Source organism: Coloeus monedula (assembly GCF_965178545.1).
Source record: "Coloeus monedula genome assembly, chromosome: Z".
NCBI lineage: Eukaryota > Metazoa > Chordata > Aves > Passeriformes > Corvidae > Coloeus > Coloeus monedula.
Genome location: NC_138822.1, coordinates 33,511,604 through 33,535,924, shown reverse-complemented (window position 1 = coordinate 33,535,924; position 24,321 = coordinate 33,511,604). Strand labels below are relative to the sequence as shown.

General features: G+C 41.5%; 1 protein-coding gene across 1 annotated transcript in view; it reads right to left on the bottom strand.

Moving 5' to 3' along the window:
• The window catches only part of DMRT1 (doublesex and mab-3 related transcription factor 1), a gene marked incomplete at both ends in the record, with an annotated part of 57,440 nt that overhangs the window by 193 nt on the left and 32,926 nt on the right, over window positions 1–24,321 (bottom strand). The window lies entirely within an intron of this gene.

Sequence of the window (24,321 nt, the reverse complement as noted above, 5' to 3'; positions counted from 1 at the left end):
GGCCCCGACCAGAGGAGACCTCTCCAGGAAGAGGGGCGAGGAGTTGTTCCCCCGTGCATGTTGAGGTGCTGGTCTCCCCCCTCCCGCCAAGGTGAACGCAGCGGGAGTACCGAGTAACGATGGGAGGGAAACAACTTCAGGTCTGGGGGCTGTATCCCTCCACCCACAAGAAAGTTACCTGCCAACAGACCTAAGGCCCTGCCTCGGGCAGCCCGAGGCTGAGGCCAAATATTACAGAATTTAAAACTAATACAGAGCTAGGAACGGTTGCAACATTGCAATTTGCAGTAGATACAAAAACCAAGTAAAAGGGTCTCTGACCTTCCTAACCTTAGATGAGTTGAGATCCACCCCCAACACTCCCTTCCTGCTTACCGTGAATATAATTAAGGGGAAGCTGCAGTGGTAATTTCTCTCCTCATTAACTTCCTGATTGGTTTCAGGCTCAGGATTCCAGCGGCCGGCAGTATGTCACCAATTCCAAATGGCCAATCGTTAATACTAATGTTTGTGTAGCTAAACTGCCAGCATCTGCCACGGGCTTCTTGTACAACAATAATAGTGAAAGGGTAACATTAGAGCTTCCCGTGTTAATTCAAATTCTGTTCATCAATAGGAAAATCTATGATGTAATTAGCAAAATGCATCGGTGGTTGAGGCAGTTGGAGGGAAACTAAATCACAGCAGGAGCTCCATGAGCCACTGACACCTTTACCATCAATATTGTGTTCTGGATTTTACTGTTCAGTGGGAAGTATTACCAGCCTGTGGTCTTTTAAAAGAGAATACTGTTTATGGCCATTGCTTGTTTTTTAGAAGCCATGATGAATCCAGTACAAAAGCACAAAAACAAGGAATATGAAGTTGAGGCTTAAACTCTGTCCTGCAATCACACAGCTGTGCCTAAGTGAGCTGCTCCTTAGCAGCCCTGGGTGCTTGCAGACTGGGGACTTCTAGTAGCCCTGAAGTTCAATGAAAAAGATGAGGTCAGGCTTGACTTTGACAGCCAGTCAAATCCAACAGGATTCAAGGAAAGTAAACTGCACAATCTGGGTTTAGCCCACTACTTATGAGAAAATTAGAAATACGCTCTTAAAAAAACACCAACACTCCATTTCTGTAGTATCCTGTGTTTTTGCAGTAACTTTCATTTGCAGCTCCGCTTCCAAATTTGTTCTGTTTTTAAACACAACATTGGTTACCAAGAGATGGAAAAGACATTATGAAGTTGACATCACACACGCCATTTTCACCTACTAAACCCATGCACAGACAAAATAGCAATTTCCATTCCTTTCAGGGAGTTTTGACCATTTTTGATATTGCAGAACCTGGCTCCTTGATTTAATGCAAGTGTCTCATTTGATGCATATAAGGGACGACTAAGGCTCTAACATCACTCTGCCAAAGCAGACTCTATTACTGTCTTTTAGATCTGACATAAATTTTTTAACTCCAGGGAACAGGATATTAACCCTATATTACATTTTTTCCCAGCTAAAATACAAAGAAAAGAACATAGTGCTTAGACATGAGGGAGTGACAAGGCAGTCAAGGCAATTTCCAACAGTTTTTAAACATCCTGCAAATACTGCTAATTGGTTTAATGACACAGAAAGAGGAATCTGGTCTGCAGCATCACGTATTCCTTCACTGTGTGGTCAAATGCACAGAACAGCCAAACAGGTCTCCAACACCTCCAGGCCTCAAATAACCAGTGCACTGATTTGCACTTAGAACAGGCTGGAACAGCACTTACATAACCTGTGGTTGGGAACAACTGTTTATATTTTTACTTTTTTCTAGCTCACCAATCCTGAAACCAGGAAGTGTTGCAGAATCAGAAATGATCCTTGTAGGTTTGCAAGAGCCGAACTCTCTTCTGCCATGAGAACATACCAGGAGATTGATTCCTAATGGTGTGTTTTCCTACCTTTCCTTTTTAGTGTTTAAGCAGGGCTGATGGTGGAGTCCAAGGAAAAGTTACATCTGAGTCCTCCGTGTCTGGATGAGGACACTAGTTTTCCTTCCACTTCACTTTCTCTATTTAAAGTCATTTTACCACGGCCCTTTAAGAGCTCCTAGGACTTGAACCATGTGTAAACATGCACGTTACAAGAAGTAAGCGGAACAACAGAGGAACATTTCTGCTCCTCTGCAAGGGAAGCAGCACAAACATACTCACTGTGAAGGCCCAGTCTGCACCACACTCCCATGATCTGAAACACACACCATGCACTATTCCAGGTGAGTATGTGGCTCATGCTTTGACTATGTAACGACAGAGCAAAGATGCTCTGTAGGTTCACATGCCAATGTCTAAGGGGAAATCACCTACAGAAAATGCAGTTATCACCTCTCCCGATGTGTCCTACAGACTAGCTCCTCAATGGTAATTCACAGTTTTAGGTTGTGCCTGCCAACAATTGCAGCTTTGGTAGGATCCGGCCAGGTCTAGCATCAGGAATAATCCCTTTCTCCATAAGGTACCTTGCATCATACAGTAATGCAGCCAGCGTCACCTCGGCAGGGCTGGCTGGCTCAAGGGCTCAGCTCTCTAACTCTCAGAACTTCATTCTGCCCTGATTTAGCAAAGCCCAAGGTGTGTGAAGGATTAGGACATGCTGTAAGGATTCTGTGTTCCTGGACTCCAAGAAAAAAGTATCAGGGAAGTGATTAAGGTTAAAAGGGGCTAATTTTTTGTTTACTCCCAAGCAGCCAAATGGGCAAGAAGTTTATTTTAAAGGATTTGTTAATAATTCTAAGCATGCATGTGCCTGAAGTGATGGAAAGGCCCATTTTTAAATACTGAGGTCTATAAATCTCTGTGACAAACTTGCAGGAAGTGGTTTTTTTTTTCCCCAAACACAAGGAATCCTACAGAAAACCCACTCAACATGCTACGGTACAGATGTTAAAACCCTACCACAGCAAAACTGCCACTTTGTTTTTGTGGTCTATTTTTTGAGCAACTCTGTGTTAGTTTAGTATAAACCTGCTGAATGACACAGAGGACAACTTTTTTTGGTAGACAGACAGCCAAATCTCTTTCTTAGCATCTCAAACAGTGGCTCCTAAGTCTTCTGGATCAGTGAAGCTCCACCAGCTTTTCCACTGACTTCCAAATTAATCAAATTTTGATTGTTAAGCAATTTGGGCTACATATCCTGGTCTCTGAATATACACAGGGGTATGTAATGAGAGCCACAAAGGTTTTGTGACACTACCAAGATTTACCTGGAACATGTAAGAGAACTACTTCTGCATCCAAACCCGAACTGCTTTATCAAACAGACCTCCACTGCAGTCGACAGTCACTGAAGTCAAGCAAGGTGCAGTGAGTAGGTGCAATGCTGATAAAAAGTACATGATACTCAGACTGGGACTTGTAGCTATAAAAAGGCAGCAAAAAGGAAATAAGCAATTCTGTTCCAGTGTTTTAATCACACAGCAATAAAATGTAGAAATCTCAAGTTCAAAGAAACAAAACCCATGCCCTTTGTGATTTAAGTATACGAATTTCATCTGTTTGCGGCTTGCGGCTGATCCTCCTACAGTTGTTGCACAGCCTTTATCTGTGTAAATAACAGTACCAGAATTGGGTCTGTGACAGTTCAAGACTGCTCCTTGATCTAATCACCTTTTACCCTTGGGAAAGCACCTGAATACTTTTGAGCCATAAGAATCTGAAAAAAAATTCAGCTAGTATCACAAAGGAAAATAAGTGAGAAGGGATCCCAACCATAAACACAAAACCTTGTGTCTTCTGACACTGGAAACTGCATTGACTTTTAACTTGAGTGATCCCCAAAATTCAATGGACTGAAAAGAATAATACACTTTCAGTGATGTGAGAAATCAGGATATTCATGCTTGAAAGGTAAGTATTTTCCTGAGTTTACATTTAGAATACTATTACACTCTAAATAAGGAGCAATCTGTAAAGATTTAAAGTTGAGTGGTCCAATTCATTTTTCAAAGCTCTTTCACCTTTCTCAGGGAAAGAGAAGTGAGTAAGCATGTCAGTCCCACACATTGATAAGGGCCATTCACATTTTCCTCGTGTGCGCACTTGTGCGTCAGCACAGCCACACATGGAGAATGAAGAACTAGGTGCCACTGGCACCTGATGGCATGGGAGCATCGCTAAAGCATGCCAAAGTTTTTGGCATGAGGGTGGACAGGAACTGCTCTTCACAGTACTTTCTCCTCCAAAGCAGTTTCCTCTTGCAAATATTACTGCTGTTGCAAGCAGCAGCTTCCACTCCAGGCTACAGAGATCCCACATAAAAAGGCAAAACTCTTGAAAACCAAACTGGCCTATGAAACCACTGGCGGTCAAGCCAAGAAGCAAGTCATGATACCCACAAAAAGAACAAAATAGGAGAAAATGGCACCGGCATTCTCTTCAGCATACCAACTCAAACCACTCTAAGACATAAGGTGTGGCTGGCCATGCTGCCTGACTTGGTGACTTGAGAATAACCACAGGTCAAACTCAGTTTGGAAACAATTCCCAGTTTCCACCAAAGTCAAAGGTACCCTGCTGCTCAGATTGTTGTCAAAAAGGGTTGACTCTACCTCCCAGCATCAGCAAACAGCCTGCCAGGCAATCGCAACTACAGTAACACTATGCTAACTGCTTGACAAAGCATTAGGTCAAAAACCCCAAATCAACCAAACACCCCCCCACCGAAACAATTACTGCTGCAAAAGCAGCCACTAGGAATCAGAGAACTATCAGAATCCTCAGTTGCTGTCTCAGAAACTGAGAAGACATACAGAAAAAGAGAATGGGAGAAAAGCACAATTTCCCTGTTGTGGAAAAAGCATTAGAATGGCAGCAAGAGTGTCAAGGTCTGTGCTTGAATGTGCTGTAGATGGTAAGATGGGCAAGATGCAACCTCCATGTAAACACATGCAGGAAGGCCAAGTAAATTCTCCTAAGCAATTTCCCTTCAGCTGCCTCTCGCCTTCGGGAGTGCTTAACCCCATGTTCTCAAACAAGGGTTCAACTCCTTAAGCAGAGTTAACTAACAAATGGCCAAAAAGAAAATCTACCTCTGCTATATCTCTGATGTGATGTGATTCACTCCTATGGGAATGCTTTATTTAAAATAAAGATGGAGGACTACTGACTTACACCAGGGTGAAAAAACGAGCTTTAGCGGCAGGCTGCTCATACACCAGCCATGCAATGGGTTCAGTCTCATACTCCAGTATTCTGCTCTCTGCAGATCTAAGACACCAACAGTCAAGAGACTATAGGCTCCTGCTAGAAGGTCACAGACAAGCTGCAAGAAAAGTAAGAGACCCTCTTGAATCAGCTGTTTCCAAGATTTTCTTTGAACACAAAGATTTCAAGTTTGTAAAGCTGACATAACGCATGTTTCTGAAGGACATTTGCACCTGGTGAATCCTCAATATCTTTTATTTCTTTTGCTTCTACTCTGTATGAACTGAAGTAAAAAACCTCCAAACTGCTATCATCTTCACTACATCTCTCTTGCTCAGGACGACTGCTGGGATGAAACGGTTCTCACTGAAAATTCCTGCCGACATCCGCAAGTGCATAAATGTGCTATGCGTTTTCTGTATTGACTGTCCTTCTCCTCCCTCAGGCCTCAGTTGAAGGTCTGGACCAGGGGATAGCTTCCAGAGGGACAAATCCTAGAAGCCCACCTGAAGCCAAGGGTTTTTGCTTGCTGCAGCTGGTCACCACAACACAGTGTGAGTGCAGACTTCTTCGCAGCAGTGTAAGAATGATGCACAGCAGAGTGTAAGACGAGGAGGCTGATACCAAGTAGTTTACAAGGGGAAAAAGAAAACTCAGCTATGGGTCTGCCTTGAAACTGACCTCCACATATTACTCTGACCAGCTGAAATGTCTTTGCGACTTTTCTTGTGATAAGTGTGTTATGGACTCTTCTCTGCTGACCACAATGTGGACAAATTTGCAAGAGCATGGGACTGATGCTCCTTTTCTGCTTTGCATACTATAAACGCAATGGAAACCTGTCCAGTTCTAGCAACGTATGCCTGTGGATATCTTCCAGTGGATATCTTCCAGCTGACAGGAAGAGCAACAAACAGAGCTGCTTTTTGATGCAAAAATGAAAACAAGCCTAAGGATCTTGAAATACATGCTCCATCTGTGTCTCTTAACAAAGGTATACTATTTCATAGTACAGCTCTTTTCCCCTTCTTGAACACCTACCCTTGTCACTAACATTTAAGGCAATTAGGATTATCTTGGATGCCCACAGTAGGGCAGACTTATTGTGTATTTTCAAATAGCATTAATTTTTGGCATTAGGAACTCAGGATAAAAAGTAAAGAGCTGAATAGAGATCTTTATTCAGTATGCTTTACCATGGATTATCTCATTCTTTTCCAGTTCATGCTTGTAGTTTTAGCAACTAAGAACGAAGGGCTGTAACTGATGTAATTAGAAACCAGAAGCTGGAGAAAATATCCTCCTGCTGACTCCCTCACCTCTGGTTTTAAATTCTCTTACAGTAATATGTGAAACAATCAAACAAGGCTTTCTACCTCTCACCCACTACCAGCTAGACAGACAGGATGCAAAAATGGTATTTGGGAAGCACTGGCTTTTTTCTCAGACTCCAAAACATGGCTTGAAACTACACCAATCTTCTACAAAGCAACTGCCCTCCATGCCTGCATGCACGAACTGGAGCAGAGCAGTAGTGATGGACCAACGATCAATGCTCTCTCCTACCACCAGCTGTACATTCTGTGGCTAACTTACTGTCATTAAGCCACTCCTGCAGGCTAGGAAAGGCAGATGATGAACATCTCAGAAAAACTTCAGAAAAACTGAGGTGCGTACCCTTGCTTTGAATGACTGAAAGGTGACGTGCAGAATTCAGCTGATAAAAGCTCTCTTTTTGTTTGGCAGAAGTGAATGGTTCCTTGCCTCAAGTGCTCACTCTACTGAGTCAGGTCCCAGCCAGGTACAACTCCACAGAAACCTCCCAGGTTTATATTCCACTGCCAGGAACCCTAAAGGCTAGTTCTCTCAAAAATAAAACATTATTTTAATCATTTCACAAAGATTTTGCGCTAGAACACATGAAGAAAAACATTCTCCAGCATCTCAACATAAAGCAGGCATTTCCCACTGCTGGGTAACAAGGTAAAACAGGCATTTCTGTAGATCGTTTTTGACTCATTTTTAAGTGAAAACATTCTGTATGATTACATATAAAGCATGACAACCTCAGCCACAAAAGAGCTGGGATGAAGTTTGATTTGACCTATTTTTATCTGGTAGTAAGACTACAAAGAAAGGCATCATGATTAAATGCAAAAGGCATCTCCCTTTTCCCTCCCTAGCCTTCTCCAGTCCTTTATTTAATCCTTGTGTTGTCCTGGGCACACAGCTGCTCAGCAACACGGGGAATTATAATGAAGAACAGCTGTTGTATTGCCAATACTGCAGAGATGCATACGCTTCTCCTTTGGGCTGTAACTCTTGACCAGCAGACCTACTTTTGGAGATCCTTACTTCTGACATTCACAGTCCACCAGAGGACCCAATGGTTTGCATGGCTGTACTCTACCTCAGAGTCCAACAGGAATTTTTGAAAAACAGAAACCAAGCCACCAACAAACCATTTAAAGACTCAAGATTAAGGAACAGCCACAGAAACATATGGGGAGACACTGATTTCCAGCAAAGGAAGATTTAAAAAGTAGCTGTGAGGGATAGGGGGTATTTGGACATCTGTCACTAACTGAGGAGCAGCAAGGAATCTCAGAGGAATGAAGCCATTTGCTTCATCATGTAACAAGACTGTGACAAAGCTGGGACCTTAAATCTCTTTATTCCTGGAAGTCAGATACTACTTCTCTATTCCACACACAACACTGGAGACTGAGTCTCTATTAAAAAAATATGTCCCTGGTGTGTTATACTCAGAAGACTGAGAAAAGACAAGCAGCATTAAGAAAAAAAATGAACTTCAAATCCACTTTAGATTGTTTTTCTTACTCCTACAGTAATCAAAACCTGTTCTAACAACAAGATTAAAATATAAATATCAATCATTTCTCACAAGAAATATGAAACTATCTTGCCAGCTGCTGGTGCACAGGCCCAAATTTCCTTTTGAGCATTTTATCCTGCCAGGACTGGTTTTGCACAAAATTGCTGTGGGGCCAGAGTCTTACAACTCCCTAGACTGTCCCGCTACCGGGCACAATATAGAGGCAGGTCTTAGCACCCCACATGCCTCTCCTGTGTGGCCACCTTTGAAGCCAGATCCATGAAATGAACTGTGTTTACAGAAGTTTGTTTGGTTTGGGTTCCCCCCCCCCCCCCAAAAGAGAACAAACCATTCCACAAATCAAGAGTCACAGGAGGCCGCACAACCATGTGAATGGGCAGCAACCCTTGATGGCAATGCAAGAATAGCAACAGACTGCCTGCAACTCCAAATCTTTCACAGGAATCATAGAGTACTTTGGTTGGAAGGGATCTTCAGGCCATCCAGTTCAACTCCCTTGCACTGAGACACCTCAAACTAGGTCAGGTAGCTCAGAGTCCCATTCAACCTGACACTGAATGTTTCTGTGAATGTTTCCACACATGACCTCTCTGGACAACCTGTGCCAGTGTTTTACCACCATCATTGTAAAAAAATTCTCCCAGTATCTAGTCTGAATTTACCCTCCTCTAGTTTAAAACCATTATTCCTTGTCCTATCACTACAGGTCCTACTAAAAAGCCTGTCATGCCCTTTCTTATCAGCCCCCTCTAACTACTGAAAGGCCCCACTTAGGTCTCCCTGGACTCTCTTCTCCAGGCTGAAAATGGACCCATCATCCATGTGAGACTGTTGAGGGAAGGCGGCCACCTGAATCCCTCTGTCCTGTTCTAAGTTTGCAGAAATACGTGATTTCAGCAAAAACAATCAGTGGGTTAGATTTTTCCAACAATTTCCAGCCAGCTCTCAAGAAGAGAACATGGCATTGTCTCTGAGCACCCTAGAGTTCCCTCAGACACAGTTAAGTGACTTCATGCTAATTTTATGGAGACTGCTTACTGTCCACCTCCTCCTGGGGTCTGCATCTTCTCCTATGCTGAAGACACCAGCTTTTCCATACATCCCAAACACCACCTAACCAACAGATAATGCCACACAGAGGTGACTGAAATGGACATCCACAGCTGCTCTTAACGGCAAAATGGTTGCACATGCTTATCAGGGCTGTTGTGCAGCAGCACAAGGGAATGAACAGGCAAAAGGCTTTTTTGTGGGATGACTGCTGATACTGAGGGTGCAGATGGAGGTGGGGACTGATTCCTGTTGCAAGGCAAGACCTCACAGGCTACACCTATCTCCTAGAGCAACCAGGAGACAACTAGAGAGTCCAGATTCCTCATCCACATCACTACAATACAGCAGCCCTTGTTTTCTTAAGATATATTTAAAACCTGTCTATACAAGAAGTTCCTTGGGAATAATTACCTTAGAAGCATCAATTGTCCTACCTAAAAATGCACTGCCGTTTGCAACAGCTGAGGCAATGAAAAGTTTTTTGAAAAACATGGTTAATTTGAAAGGAAAGAGTGCACTTGAGACTCAGGATTATGTTAACAAGTAGCAGAGTATGTAGAGACACAAAACAAAAGGCACAAAGTTTCTTCCTTGTAGCTTGTAGCTATACTAAAGGAAAGAAACAGGATTCCAAGAGCTCTAATAATCACATAAAACCTTTTGGTATTCAGCACAGAAATCCAAACACAACACTGTTTTGGCTGAATGTCTCTCCATTCTTGGGTCAGAAGGGCTGTTAATCTTCACTAGTGTATCAGGAACAAAAAAAAACAGTTTGCACAACACCACGACTAGCAACATAAATGTTAATATGGTCACTTCTCTTTGTATTTCATTGTTGCCAGTGTCACTTTCAATTTATAAAATGAGGATGAAATCCATGCTCAGGGTCATCAGTCCTAATATTCAAAGCATAACCAAACAGTTAATAATGATGGACTCAGCTCTTTCAGCTTTAATGATTTAATTTTAGAAAATACTGTCTTAGTGCAACATCCTTATATTATACAGCTTAAATTTTTTTTTTTTACATAACTTGCAAGCTTTTGGAAGTCAAGAAGTTACTAAGCAATCAGTCAAAAATACTGCGTCTAATGCAAGTGATGTGTTATGGTAAATACAATATATTTCCACTTGCAAATAGATTTATTTACTTTTTAAATTCTCTTATAATTCAACTGTCTCTTCTGGCAAGGGAGAAGACAAGGATCTGCAACTTGTACCATACTTGCAGAAGGAACAGGAGGTTTGTCACTGATTTCAGCATGAGCAACACTGTACTCACCAATGACTGTGCCCAAAATTGAGTAAGAGAAAAGAAATAAAAAGCCTTATCATCTATGTCTTACAATTCAAATGAATCTGCAGTTTAAGAAACCCAGAAGGCTTTAAAGTGACTTAGTATTACCATGGCATTACTGTTTTTAATATTAACTTTAATTTGATGCAAGTTCAGCAGATTTGCTGTAAAATGGTTCAACGAGTATTGATGAAATACACAGCACAAGATGGGTATGTGCAGAGTAAAAATGTTGCTACTTATTTTAAAGTGAGATTTATTCCCCTCAAAGTTTAGGAACCCTGTTGCAGTAAGTCACAATACTTGAGTAAATAGGGACAAAAACAGAACACAAAACACTTTTGAGGTAGTCAAGTAAGTTAAATGAAGTTTCACACAACATTAGGCTTAAGACAGATCCGCTGTGCTGTATTTATATTCATTTCCATGAACACAATACAAGTAATGCTGAGTATGTGCCATCAGCTGGAGGGCATGGGCTGTGTCTAATGATGCTGCTGGTGCTGCCAGCTGCATTTCAACAAGCCCACTGATGTCCTACAGCCCACCTGGTGATGCCCACCTGGTGGGAAGGTCAACCCACCAGTATCCAGCATTTTCTTCTGGATCCTGACAGCAGCAGCCTTGGTTCACACTGGATCACACTGGTTACTGTCTACAAGCTGTAGGGCCAGAAGGGCCCAAAACCCTTGGTTGTCTTAGACTCCTACTAGAGTACTAGGTCCTCTTGTGCCATCCTTCCTTCCTAATATTATAGGAATGGGAGCAAGTGTAGCCAACAAGTTTCAACATGCACTTTCCCTGCCCTTGCCTGGCACTCTCTGAAGTCCAGATGGTGAACTTTAAATCATGCTTAAGTGGCAGAAAAGTTCTAAAATACTTAAATAGATGAACAGAAAATCAGAATTTTATTACTGGCATCTGTTGTAGAGAAAATTTTAAGACAGGTTTCTGGGGCCAATCCAGACACTGGTGGCTGAATCAAAGACTGCCTGCCTTCAAGAAAATCACTCCAAGACTCCATCTCAGTTAGTTTCAACAGTGCTGAATGCAACTCTGGTCAGTAAGGAAGTGGTTCGACACTCTAAGGGCAAGACAGGCAGGATGAGGTAAGTGAAAGCTGGAGCTCATCCTCTGCTGCATCATACAGCCCTGCTGCAAGCCACCATGGACACGGGGCAGTGAAGGGAGTCAAGAGCATGGGCTGCAAGGAGCTTGCACTACACAGGAACTCCATACTTGGTGCTGTTCAGGGTCGGGAGAGGGGTTTTCCCCTCTCTTGAAAGATAGGGAAGGCGGTCCTACTCCACACATATAGCTGAAAGGCAGAGCAGTTGAAGGCAGAAGGAAAAGCAGATGAAATGATCCAAGCTGGAAAGTTAAAGAGTCACAGCTACAGAGGTCAGCCCACAGCTGAGAAGGGGTAATTACTTTCAAACTAGGGGCCAACCCACATTCCCCGCTCCTGAGGCCTTTTTAACCAGTCAGGCAGTTGCATATTCATTTCGGGTAGTCACAGGGAACTAGTGCATCCACCTAACAGGAATACATCAGACACCTCCTAACAAGCCAGTGTTACTTCACTCCGATGTAGACTCTGTTGGCACAAACCTATGTGCAGTGTTTATGCCTTGGAAAAATTAAGAGACTCAGTCCAGAAAATTAAAGATCCTGAAAACACTTGTGACTCAGGGAAGCATTAGGGCAAGATGTGTTGGCAGAGATAGCTTTACGAGCTAGAAGTTCCTATTTATCCAAGGGAGGAAACAGCAAAAACTAACATGAGTGAAGTCTTGATTTAGAGTAATTAGGAAAATTTATACTATATTTAGAGATACACAGCTAGCTCCAATCTGACTCAAGACTGAAATTTATCAAAATGTGTTTTATAAATTCAAAAGCCAATACAAAAACAAACACTAAAACTTCTAGTATAGACATCTACTTGCTCCAGGGTGGGAAAACAGAACCCTCCTTGCAGTGCCTGCAACTGCTCTGAGACAGAACTTGAAAGGCAAAATGACTTATAAATGAATGGGAGAGAGCTCTCATTGATTTTTCTTTTCCTTTTATGTCCAGAAAGGAAACAAAACTACCGGCCAACTGGACTAGGATATTCTTTTACTTTCAGCAGTCTGATACATGATTAATGCTATGCTTGGAATAAATAAACAACCTACACACAGCATATGGGGTGTGATTCAGACCTCAGACAAATCTTCAACTTGTAAAACTTAACTGATTTAACAGATACTGTGAGATGAACATCAGGCATGCAGCTTTGAAACATTGTAAAATTATGAGAAAGCAGGGAATAAATGCAAATATATAAATGCCAGTGTTACAGAAACTAAATTATAACTGTTTGGTTTATTTAAAAATTAACTACAGGGAATACTCTGTTTAACCTGGCTCCCACTCCTTCCTGATCACATAGTAAAATGAATCCCAACAAATTAAGTGTTCAATTTTCAACATACTTCAAAACCAATCTCAAGATTTTGTCAGACTTTTAAGAAAAGCATATTTTAAAAATAAACACTCTCCCCAATTCCTTCAAACATTTTTAAAGGGAGCTGTAATCCGTACACAGAGGCTTTCAGCTTTTCTCACATCAGCCTGTGGGTACCAAGTGCAGAACCTTTAGTAGCAGAAGTGGGGTACACTGCAGGGAAGTGTAGGGAGCTGATGGCATTTGCATTGTGGCTGCACCACTTTGTGTGTGCTGTGACACAACGGGAATGTGCTCAGCAAAAGGCAATCAGTGGGCAACCACCCTGGCAGAAACCACCAGGTCTCTTCAGTCTTCTCCTTAGAACACCAACAGCACTAAGAAGCTAAAATGTGGACACCCTCCTAATTACAGAGAATAGAGCTGAGTCTTTCTCCTGTTCCATTATTCACAATCAGCATTAATATTTATGTATAATCATAATTTACACGTGTGGAAGCAGTGAGGGGAAGCAAATTCTTTTACAGCACACAAAAAAAGTTCACTGGCTTTGCACCAGTATAGCTTGAGAAGTCTGGTATTTTTCCATTTTTCCAGTGAAGGAACCCTTTGCCTTGTTCTTTGTGTGTTCTCAGTACTGCAGAATACCAAAATGTCACAAGCAGAAAACAGGTGTAACACTGGCATGTCTGATCTACTTCAACAGGTTTGGAAGAAACGAAATGTAATTTATTACAGCCTATTTATCTCTGCAACAATTACCCTTCAAAACCCAAAGGAGAACAATGTAATTGAAGTTACATGCCTTCTTCCCTGCAGAAACCTCAAACAGCCTCAGGCGCAAGAGCCAATACAGATGTAGTACAAGGCATTAAAAGAGTGTTGGATGCTGTAGCTAGCAATTATCCTGGTATTTAAACAAATCTATCGCTCATCAGGAAAGCGTTTACTGCAGTAGTCGGAGCGAGACAGGCTGACACGGAGCACAGCTACTTAACTGTCCCCTCCAGCGATTACACTTTCTCAACCTGAGTCATGTCAAATTAAACAACTACACATTGACTTTTCACTTCTATAAACATTAAGGTATGATTGACAATTCTTGGATGCTATAAGGTAGTCATTATAATCAGCCAACATACTGTTAGCTAATTTGTGGTGTAGGTTTTTTCCCCCTGTTCTGAGCCATTTCTTCTGGACTATTTTTACAGTGCTCTATAGATAACATCTGCTCTGGCTCTTTGCAGGGTCACCGTAACAAAATGTCACCACAAGACGTTTGTGTGAGAAAATAACATATAATTGACTTGACCTGGTCTACAAAATACCATTTTTTTTTCTCTTGGTCCTGGCCCATTTAATTCAAATTTGGAAATGTCTGGACAGCAACAGCTGGATGTTAACACTGCACTAAATACTGTTAATTTAGCATCTAGAGTATTTTTCCCAGTTCCCACCCTGACTCATGGAGATCTCTTTGGTCTATGTAGAGCAGACATTGCAAGAGCAAGAAGTCACTTCGCAGAATGGGAAATTAAATGACAAGTTCTACGGAAGTGTTCAGAGTACATATTCATAAAGACCTCCAGCTTCCTGAGGCTATTACAGCATCCCTATGACAGGGCACCACTTACTAATATCTGAAGACTGCAGCTTAGTAAAGTTACTAGAAATCAAGCAGATACATAAAGCAGTCAAGGTTGTGAAGAAATACACCCCTTTGATTTTATATGCAACATTCAGCTGCTGCCTGAAACCACTATGTTATAAGTGACAGTTTTACTATCTACTCCACTAATTCAAGCCACAAAAGTAATGGTGTCCAAACCTTCCCCTCTCAAAATAAAAGGAGTAAAAAAATTTTCATAAACAACAGTGTATCATTAAGCTAATTATGAATACAAATAAGACTAGAATGCTATTGGTAAGCCTGGAAGCCTCTACACTTGCATGATTAGTCAGACTGAAGCTTTACCTTCATATTGGCTGTAGCAGACTCCAAGTGTTGGGTTTTTCAGATAAATGTAACAAATCAACCAAATAAAATCAGTACTAATAAACACATTTGTGAAAACTGTTCTGAGCTAGAAAAGTACAATTGCACTGCAGTATTAGCACTTAAAGCAAAAACAAGTGTAGGAACTGAAAATAGCTGAGGAGGACAAATAAAGTATAGTTATCTCTCCTATCTGGTAGTAACAACTGCAGTCCCACTCCTTTTTGCACTTCTGAACTATAATACCTGAGCATGGTCTCAGAAATCTAAGATTAAATATAACAGTGTTTCAAATATATCTCCCCCTCTGGTTGAAAAGTCAGGCAATAATAAAACCAGAAGACTTCAGTGAAGATTCCAGAAAATGACAGCTTTGTTTCAAACTCAAAGCAGTCACAGCACTGAAGACAATGAAATACAGCTTAATTCACAGGCTTTGCAGAACAGCACTGAAATAAAAACACATGAAATCACAGGAAGCACTTAAAAACTTCGCTGGTCTGTCACAAATAGTTTCTTTCTTTTTACTCAGTTAACTACCACCAAAGTACCTAACTTTTACTGAAGCAAGTTATTGTCCTTGTCTGTAGGCCAACAGTGCTTTCCACTTTATGCAGCTACTACTGCTTAACTCCAGAGGTATTTCTCAGACCACCAGATGTCCAAGACAGCATATTTTATCTCCAAAGACTCAGTCTCAATTTACTGATATGTGAAGTGTCTTGGTTGTGTTTTGCACTGACTTCCCACTTACGTAATTGGAAAAAGGCATCTACTATTTTATCTTATTCTCAATGACCTTGTGTCCACACTGCAATTGAAAGGGCTAACACAAGCACGGAGAACATGTCCAATCCCAGCACATGGCCATGTGTGCAGTAACTTCCATAGTTTTTGTATTTCAAAGCTCCTGCCTAAGTTTTCCCCAAATCTTCTACTCAAAGCTTCATCTTCCAAGCTCTAGGAGACATTCACACATAAAACCCCCCACAAAACCTAAACCTGTTTAGCACTGTTTCAGTGGTTACCAGCCACCTGCATCATCTCTTTGAAAAAAGAACTTTCTGAAAATAAGTATCTACTTCACTGAAGAGGTAACGCTAAAATGCAGCACTTTAACAAAATACTGAAATATTTATTAAGAAACAGCATGAACATTAAGACAGGGTCCCACCAGAGAAATCTGTGAGGGTATGCAGTCTTTGTACACAGAATGTGCACATAGTGTATCTATATATCCATGTATATCGATATAGGCACCCACACACAAGTGCAGGTATGTGTATATTATATATATTATATATATAAAGCTAACTTTCAGTCCTCAGAAAACAAAAGCTATCCCCATATAACAGCCAAATTCCTACATAACTCAATTTCGACATCTCATCTGGTGTGAACTGCACTCATTCCTAGTGTAAACCCCAGCGCGCTCTGCAATGATATACTGTAATGTCACATCGCAATCTGGATTTACTATAAAGGGCTGCTGACGAGTTTCAGAGCAGTAAACATTGCTGCGAGGTGTATTTCACACTGAGCTGGTTTTTATGAAGAACACTTCACCGCCCAGCCACGGCACCCAGATGATGAATGGTGAAAGATGCATGACAAGCTTCATCATTGTTTGTAAATCTTAACTGTTCCTGCTCACTAACTCTGCAGGCAATTTTCAAAGACAGCGGCCGACAGAAGGACAGCACAGCTTTCCTGAAGGTTATTCAATCTGTACTTGGCCTGAGCTATGCCTGTGAGGAGCACTGGAAATAAACTCGTCGGCTACATTGAAGCATAGAATTAAAAATGTTTGACGGGCAGGCACACTGACAATTGCCAAATTAAGAAAGCCCATTAAGTAGCCTTGGTATCTCTCCCCTACCCTGGTCCGCAGGGTTACATTCATCATGTGCAGGGAACAAACTTCGGTATTATTTACACATGCAATATAAATATGTATATTTATAAAACAGGCACAGTGAGTTATGAGCTGTCTGGTCCTGCTCCCACGCGACAATTCATTGTTATCCTGTGCGTTACACACAGCACTCCAACATCCCCCAGCAACTTCGCCCACTGCTTGTAGGAAAGCTACTTCTCTTCTGTCAGAAGTTTGCTTTTATGACAGGGGAAAGGAAAAGACAGAAAACTCCTCATAGCATGCAAGCACGGCAGTGGGAACAGATGCTACTCTTCTTTGTTTCCCGAGATCATTCTGGGAGCAGCACCATGGACTGCAACAACCCCTTGCAAAGAGTCACAATTCAGCTCCCTGCAAGAAGCAAGGCCAGCCTACACTACAGAGCCTTAATAATTATTTTTCTTCTCCCTTTTTCTTTAGAGCTCAGTAACAAATGCTTCTTTTGCTAGAGTTTCTCACAATCTGCACAGGGTTAATTTATAAGCAGAAGCTGCAGAAGAACTGCAGCGCAGATGGAGACTCTTACCTGAGCTGCAAAACTGGCATGAACTGCAAGGTGGTTTAGCCAGGCTCTCATGCACTGAGAAGATTATAGCTGAATATGCAGCTCTCTCTTCTCTTAACCAGACAAGTTACGACATAAAGAGCAGCTCATATATGCAGAAATTTAAGTCCAGGGGTGCAGTGGGTATAACCCACTGGTCTCTCAACATGTGGCTCTAAAATGCTTGTAACTGCAGGAAGCACTGAGAAACCTCCCTCTGCTAAAACAATGTGAAGCAGAAGAGAGGAGGTGTCCAGGGAAAGCTAACAGAGTCATTATGTACTCCAGGATAGCAGCCTGGCAGGTGCACAGAGAGATGCTGATGCCCTGTGCAGGACCCAGCGCTACCAAGGTGGCACCACACTCCCACTGCCAGCTCTCTGCTGCACTGTCAGTGAGGCTTTCCCAACTGGGATTGATGGGACACCACAAACTTCTTTTCATAGAAGGCAACTGAAGAAAGCAAATGTAGTGCTTTGGATCTGGCACCTGCCTTGGCCAACTGTACCACTGATGTGAGCTTCCTCAGAACAGGACTTTCCTCAAACCCTTGCTTTACCACCTCAAGGCCTCCGACTCAACAAAATGCAGGCTTCAATTTCAAAAACCCTGCACCCTTCGATCCACACAAAATACTAAACAGACAAATACATCCCATGAAGAAAAACTTCCTCTGACAACTACCCCGTCTGACCCCATTCTGGGTGCATGTGGTTTTGCAGGTGTGGGAGGATGGGGTGCCACTGGCAACTGCTGAGAGTTCAGGCTGTCCCACTCTCTCTTGCTAGGATGCTGAAAAATGAAAACATTCGCACACAGTTTCCATGAGAGCTTAAAATTCCTGCTAGGGGATTCTAAAGCCGCAGTCCAGAAATATCTGTTTTTATACAAAAACAGGTGGAAAGCCTTCAAAAAATAGTTTTTTCTACTGCTCTTGAGGAAGGATCAGCAGCTTCTCCCAGATCAAAGAGCAAGCGTTTGTCAGTCGCCCTGACATGAATCAGCAAAACCTGTGAATCAGCAAAAGTCATGAAACAAGCCTGTAATTCTGCAATCACCCAGTGCAAAGCTGCTCTGTGTGCTTTTGAGTGAGCATAACATAAATGCTGCATTTGGAGAAGAAACTACTAAGATGAGCCTTTTAATGGGGACTGAACTAAAGCAGAATACAAAAAAAATGCTCATATTACTTTATTTATAGGAACTCCCATCAGACCATATAAAGTTGTTTTAATATTGTTCAAATCTTCACTAATACAACCCCATTTAGAACACAGACCAGTAATTAATTTATAAAAAGGCTTCAGTACACAGAAAAACGAGTTACCAGAGCTTATACTGAATATGCTTCACATTCCCAAATGTGTTCTGACAGCTGCTATTACAACTATTGAAATTATCAAGTATGATTAATACCGTCATGAATCAGAGTTAGCAACCCGACTAGTTTAAAAGATAAAAAAATGGCCACGCTCAACAACTGTCTGTTCAGCTACAACCAAAATTCAAATTTTTATTGAAAATGACATGTTAAAAAGTCATTTGCCTAAAGAGATCGATAGAACATTGCAGTGCACATGCAAAACCAGCAACGTAATTAAGGCATGAAGAAATGCAATACGAAGTCTGCTCACCATCCTTGTAATCAGTGCCAAAGGGAAGCTGCATGCAGCACAGCCACTGAGGACTGTAAGGAGGAGAAATGAGAAAGCACAAAAAAAATAAACAGCTGCCCGAAGTTCAAGTGACCCACTTGAACTAACTCTTCAAGATCTACAGATTTATATCATCACCCCTCTCCTCTTCTTCGGTGTTATTTCAAAACCTATTTCTAAGAGTTTGATGTAAAATGATAGTGGAAACTAGAGTCTTGAGTTTTCAGCAAACACTGCTTGCTCCTTCATCATTAAGGACAAACATTCTTGAGTAGAGGTCACTTTTCAAGCAAAAGATGCAGACAGACACATACACATAACACACAAGCTAAATACAGCTGAACTTCTGGGTGCAAACTTTCATCCTCCCCATACACTTTGCTGCTGAAACCCTTCCAAACTCAAAACGATTTCTGGTGATGTTCTACAAAGAGGTAGAAAAGGAGTAGAAAGACAGAGTAGAAGAAAAAGAGTAGAGCAGGAGTAGAAGAGGTACATCTCACACCTGATAACACCTGTACTGCTTGGGACTGAAACAGCTATTCTTAAGCTTACACAGATTGTGGCTAGACAGCTGACAGAAGAGAATTTGGGCTATTTGATACATTGTTCCCCAGTTCCTAAGCACTTTACTACTACAGCTTTGTCAGTGCATCTTCCCAGCCGGCTGCAAATTAAGAGCAGACAGGGGCAAGGCTTTTTGCTGTTCCTTGAAGTAATTTCTCAGCGATATCAAACCAGCCTGCTTTGTTTGCAGTGCTGTCTTTTTAACTTTGATGCTTGCAGAAAGCAGTTCAGGTTCAAGGAAATTGTCTCCATGACCTTTTGCTTACCACAACTTCTTGACCTCTCTGATCCTACAGCCAGGTGCCTGTGAGTTACTCATGAGTTGTTACTCATTTGTCATGGCATTCACTTCAAGGGCATGCGTTCATGCAAACATACGATATATTGGAAGCCACAAAAAAGGGGAATAACTCTGGTGCACAAAAACCCAGTTGGGAAGAAAACATCAAATCTTTCCATCTCCCAAGCATGTTTCTGGGGCACACAGCATTCCTTGCATTCCAGCAATGTTTTTGTCAAAGTGAAACTTTTTATCTTAAGCAGGGAGACTGCTTCCAACATGCCCTTTCTTGTGGATCTACTGGAAGAGGCTCTTCACAGAGCTGCTCCAGTTTGGCTGGGCTTCTCCTATGACTCAGTACTGTTGTTGATACAGCATCCAAGCAGCGAAGCAAGGATGAGTCTTTAAATGCAGATCCTGGAAACATCTGTGTCGCTTTCATTTCCACAACTGGGGATACCTGCTATTTGAATTCTAGAGAAGACTGTGAACAAGAGTTTTAGTGCTGGAAGCTGTTACGCTGATACAGAAAACCTGTTACCAGAAATGTTCTTCTTCATAAAATGGTGTTTGCTTATTTACACAAAATTGCTGATGTTTTCTGCATCAAAATATCATCTTTTCTTACATGTGTTTGGGAGAACTTTCAGACTCCTACTTAATGTTTAAGCTGCAAACGCAGCACTGCTCAGTGCTTCATTCCTTGTGTTTCCAACACGCATGACACCTAGGACAGGAAAATAGAAATTCAAACCTGTCCAGCAGCTAGAAAAAAATTTTAAATGCAATATATCTTTTTCACCATGGCCAGACATGTGGTGTAATTATCTCAACATTTCACGCAATGATGACAGATGAGGTTTTACACTACACCAACTTTAAGACCAGGTAACTACTCTAAAATCTGAAGTGTCTGCAGATACAGGGATGTTTATCCTTTGTATCTTTGTATTTGAATGTTAAATTTTTCTGCCACTTTCCCAAACCTGGAAAACACTTTAATACAGATAAGCAAATGCTGAACTTTCATGCAGTGGAAACAGGACACAGAGTGAGACGTGTGTTGCATGTGCTTTCTTGCTCTCTCAAACCAAGGGCTTGTGCAGGTTCTTTCACAAATAGAAATGCTGGAGAGGCTAACTGAAAAGCACGCAAATGTCCCACTGAAATCAACAGGAATGAAGTACTTGGCTTTTGGAGATGAAATACCTTGTCGTGTCCCACTCTCACTTCCCCTCTTCTCAACTTGTCTTCCAAAACTATGCTTTGGATGCACATGCACAAGATTTGACAACATCTTCTCATATGTATTTTCCTCACATTGCTTTTGCAGAAAAAAGGAGAAGGAAATATTCTGCAGTACTGAGTATAAAATCCCCCTCCTACCTAGAAACTACCATCTAAAACTTAAAATTGGTGACCTAAGGAAGCCCTCTAAAAGCATCCTTTTGCCATTTGTCACCGGTTTATCAACTTTTTCTTCCCATTTTCCCCAGTTTCTCCGGAAAGGGAAACAGCTGTGCTTAGCTGGAAGCAAAACATTTTACTTGGAAACACTTCAGACTGCGAGGAGGTTGACTGATGGTATTTTGCCACTCAGAAAATGTCAGCACATTACTATATGCAAGACACTGTAAACATGCCATGATGGTCCTGCACAAGTGCTAGAAGCTTCCTGAGATCTTCACACCATTGACAGAAATACAGTGTAGATCAGTGATCTGCTAGTTCATCTCTCACCCCTTTTACTGTAGCTAGTCTAAGTAGGCAGTTAACATACCAGAACAAAATTAGTTGAACGGTCTGACTCAAATACCAAGACAATACATGAACTGGCAAAGCCTCTACAATGCTGAAGTTGCAGCTGAAGTGTGGGTAATAGACTGTATGTGTGTGTTGCAAGACCACTGCAGGTTTGTGCCTGGGAATTTAACAGCCATTTTTTGCTTAAGATGCACATTTAGGATGTTTTGAAAATGTGGCTAAATATAATTTTTTTATTTTGACCTGCAGCTCTTCTAAGCACACTGTTACCCTCCTGCAAAATTTCTGGGTTAACCATACATAAGTCTTCACAGAGATCTTAAAAATATAGTCACAGCCTTGCTGCAGGAGTTCAGGTGAAGTTTTACAGTCTACTTATACAGCAAATTAGATTAGATGATCCTCATGTTGCCTTCTGGATCTAAAATCCATCAACACATATTTTTAGAGGAACAGGAAGCCTCTGAGCATGATTACCACTTCAAAGATACAGAAGGAATGAATAAAATATGATTTGTTTCTTTAAAACATGCACTGGAGTTGTCTTCAGCAAGTAGCAACCACTAACCCTGCAGAAACATGTCACTTGGGCTTCACAACAAAGGAGTCAGGCACTGGACAGCCCAACAATCAACAGAGAAATACTTAAGAATGTGTCTTTTATAGGAGACAGCAACTGCAACATGTGCATCAATACTTTGGGGAAACGACCCACCCTCTTCAATACACAGCATCCACTCAGCACTCACACAGGTGACAATAAAGAGGCAACAAACCTCCAACCCTCTGAGGTCTGTGAAAAGCACCAGAAGAAAAATGTCATGGGAGAGTAAATCATGTGTTTACTGGGGATGTTATTTTGTCTGTAGACAGAAAAAGTAAAAACAGTCATCTCCTCCAAGAACATGCATAAGAAAAAGGAAGATGCTTCTAAGAAGCCTGTTGGCTATGATCCTGCTCACAGGTTCAAATTTCTTCCCAAAAACATTAGTGCCTCTTTCACCCACTAGCTCCCTGCTATGGAAAAACACTTCTTCAGAGTCTGGAAAATGCTGTTTGATCTCAGTAAATTACATCTCACTGCTTGTCGGTTTCTGATTGATGGTGTAACTTAGGGAACAATATCTGTGTATGGAATAGTGTCTGGAGAAGCAGTCAGGGATTATTGAAAATACAGTATTTATGCAGTTTAAAAATCAGTGGAACATTACGTATAATTTTTTTCTAGAGTGATGAAAAATTACTGAAGTGCATTTGGGAACAAAGGGTATAAGGTCTTTTGTCTATTTTTAAAAACACTTGGCTGGTAAGACTTCTCAGTGAGTTAGTAGTGATGGATGCAAGAAAAAGTGTCAACTGCAGTTGAGCATAAAACCAACTGCTTCTCCAACCAATGGGCAGAAAGGAAGACGTCACTGTTCAGTGGTGGTTAGAAAAGAGGGAATAAAATAAAGCTGAAGAAAAGAGAAGGAAAATGAACCAAGGATCACTGATTTCTCTAAGCCATTTAAAACTACTAGAGAAGGAGGAAAAGTCTAAGGTTTTATCGCACCATGTGCTGTTTCTTCATCCATCTGATATGTCACAGTTAGTTGGAAGACTTTCAGAAACAGTCACTATGAAAGAACAAGCACCTCCTCAACATAAATGATTCTGGAGTTAGTGAATACAAGGGCTCAGTGCTGACTTACACAAGCCACAGATACGACTTTATACACACTTCACCTTCTAAAACATCATTTGGATCCTTAAGGTCCTGTCATGACACAACCACACGACACAAACTAAACAAACACCAGGACTTTAGCCACAGAAAGACCATTATGGAACCTACACGACATACATCCTTCCACCAGACAGAAAGAGGACAAGACGGATTTCAATGTAGAAGGAGAGAGAAGGAAATGAGGATGGATGCTGTTACCGGTGCTGTGACTCTGAAATAAAAAACAAAACAAAAACAACCCACTAAAACTTGGCAGGTGTAAAGTAAATGAAAAAAAATACTTCCCACAGACCTTACAAAATTAAACTGCCAAGTTCACTGATTGCTAGAGAGAAACAAAACACATGAAAAGCTTATTGTCCTGGCTCAGGATATCTTTGAATGCCAAAGAGTGTGAAGATTTTGTTCTCTGTTTCTCTTCTTATTTCTCTAGCATCAGTTACTGACCGGATTCAGTGATGGAGAAGCAGCTCAGTGGAGTTGGACTACTCCAGCAAAGCCATGTTAACACCTGTGTTAGCACTGTCTGCTATGGGAGTAAGGGAACAAGGAAGCACGAAAAACACTGTCAAAACAACAAGGTAAATTCACCAGTGCTGGAAATTACTACAGATTACAGTAATACTTAGGAGAGCCTGAAACACAATATGGAAAGGAAGATTTATCTGCAGTAGTTTTAAATTAAGCAACACAGTATGATGAGTTTGAAAAAAAAAATGGAAGCAAATCTGCGAAGGGCTTCATTATATGGTTGGGATGCAGGAGTAGCTCCTACATGTGGTTAAGAAAGGACGGCAAAGGCTCAGTGGGAGGCCTGTGGAAAAAATCACAGCACTTCTGAGAAGAAAGGTAATTCTGAGGTTAGAGTAAAGATCATTTACTCCTGTGAGAGAGTCAGGTGGTAAGCACCAAACACAGCACCTCAAGCGACTGTACAACTTAAAAGACATATGTAAGTGCAGAAGGTACAACTGACTGGACTCCTGAACCATGAGGCTTCTGAAGTAAAAGACTGCATGACTGTACACCATCA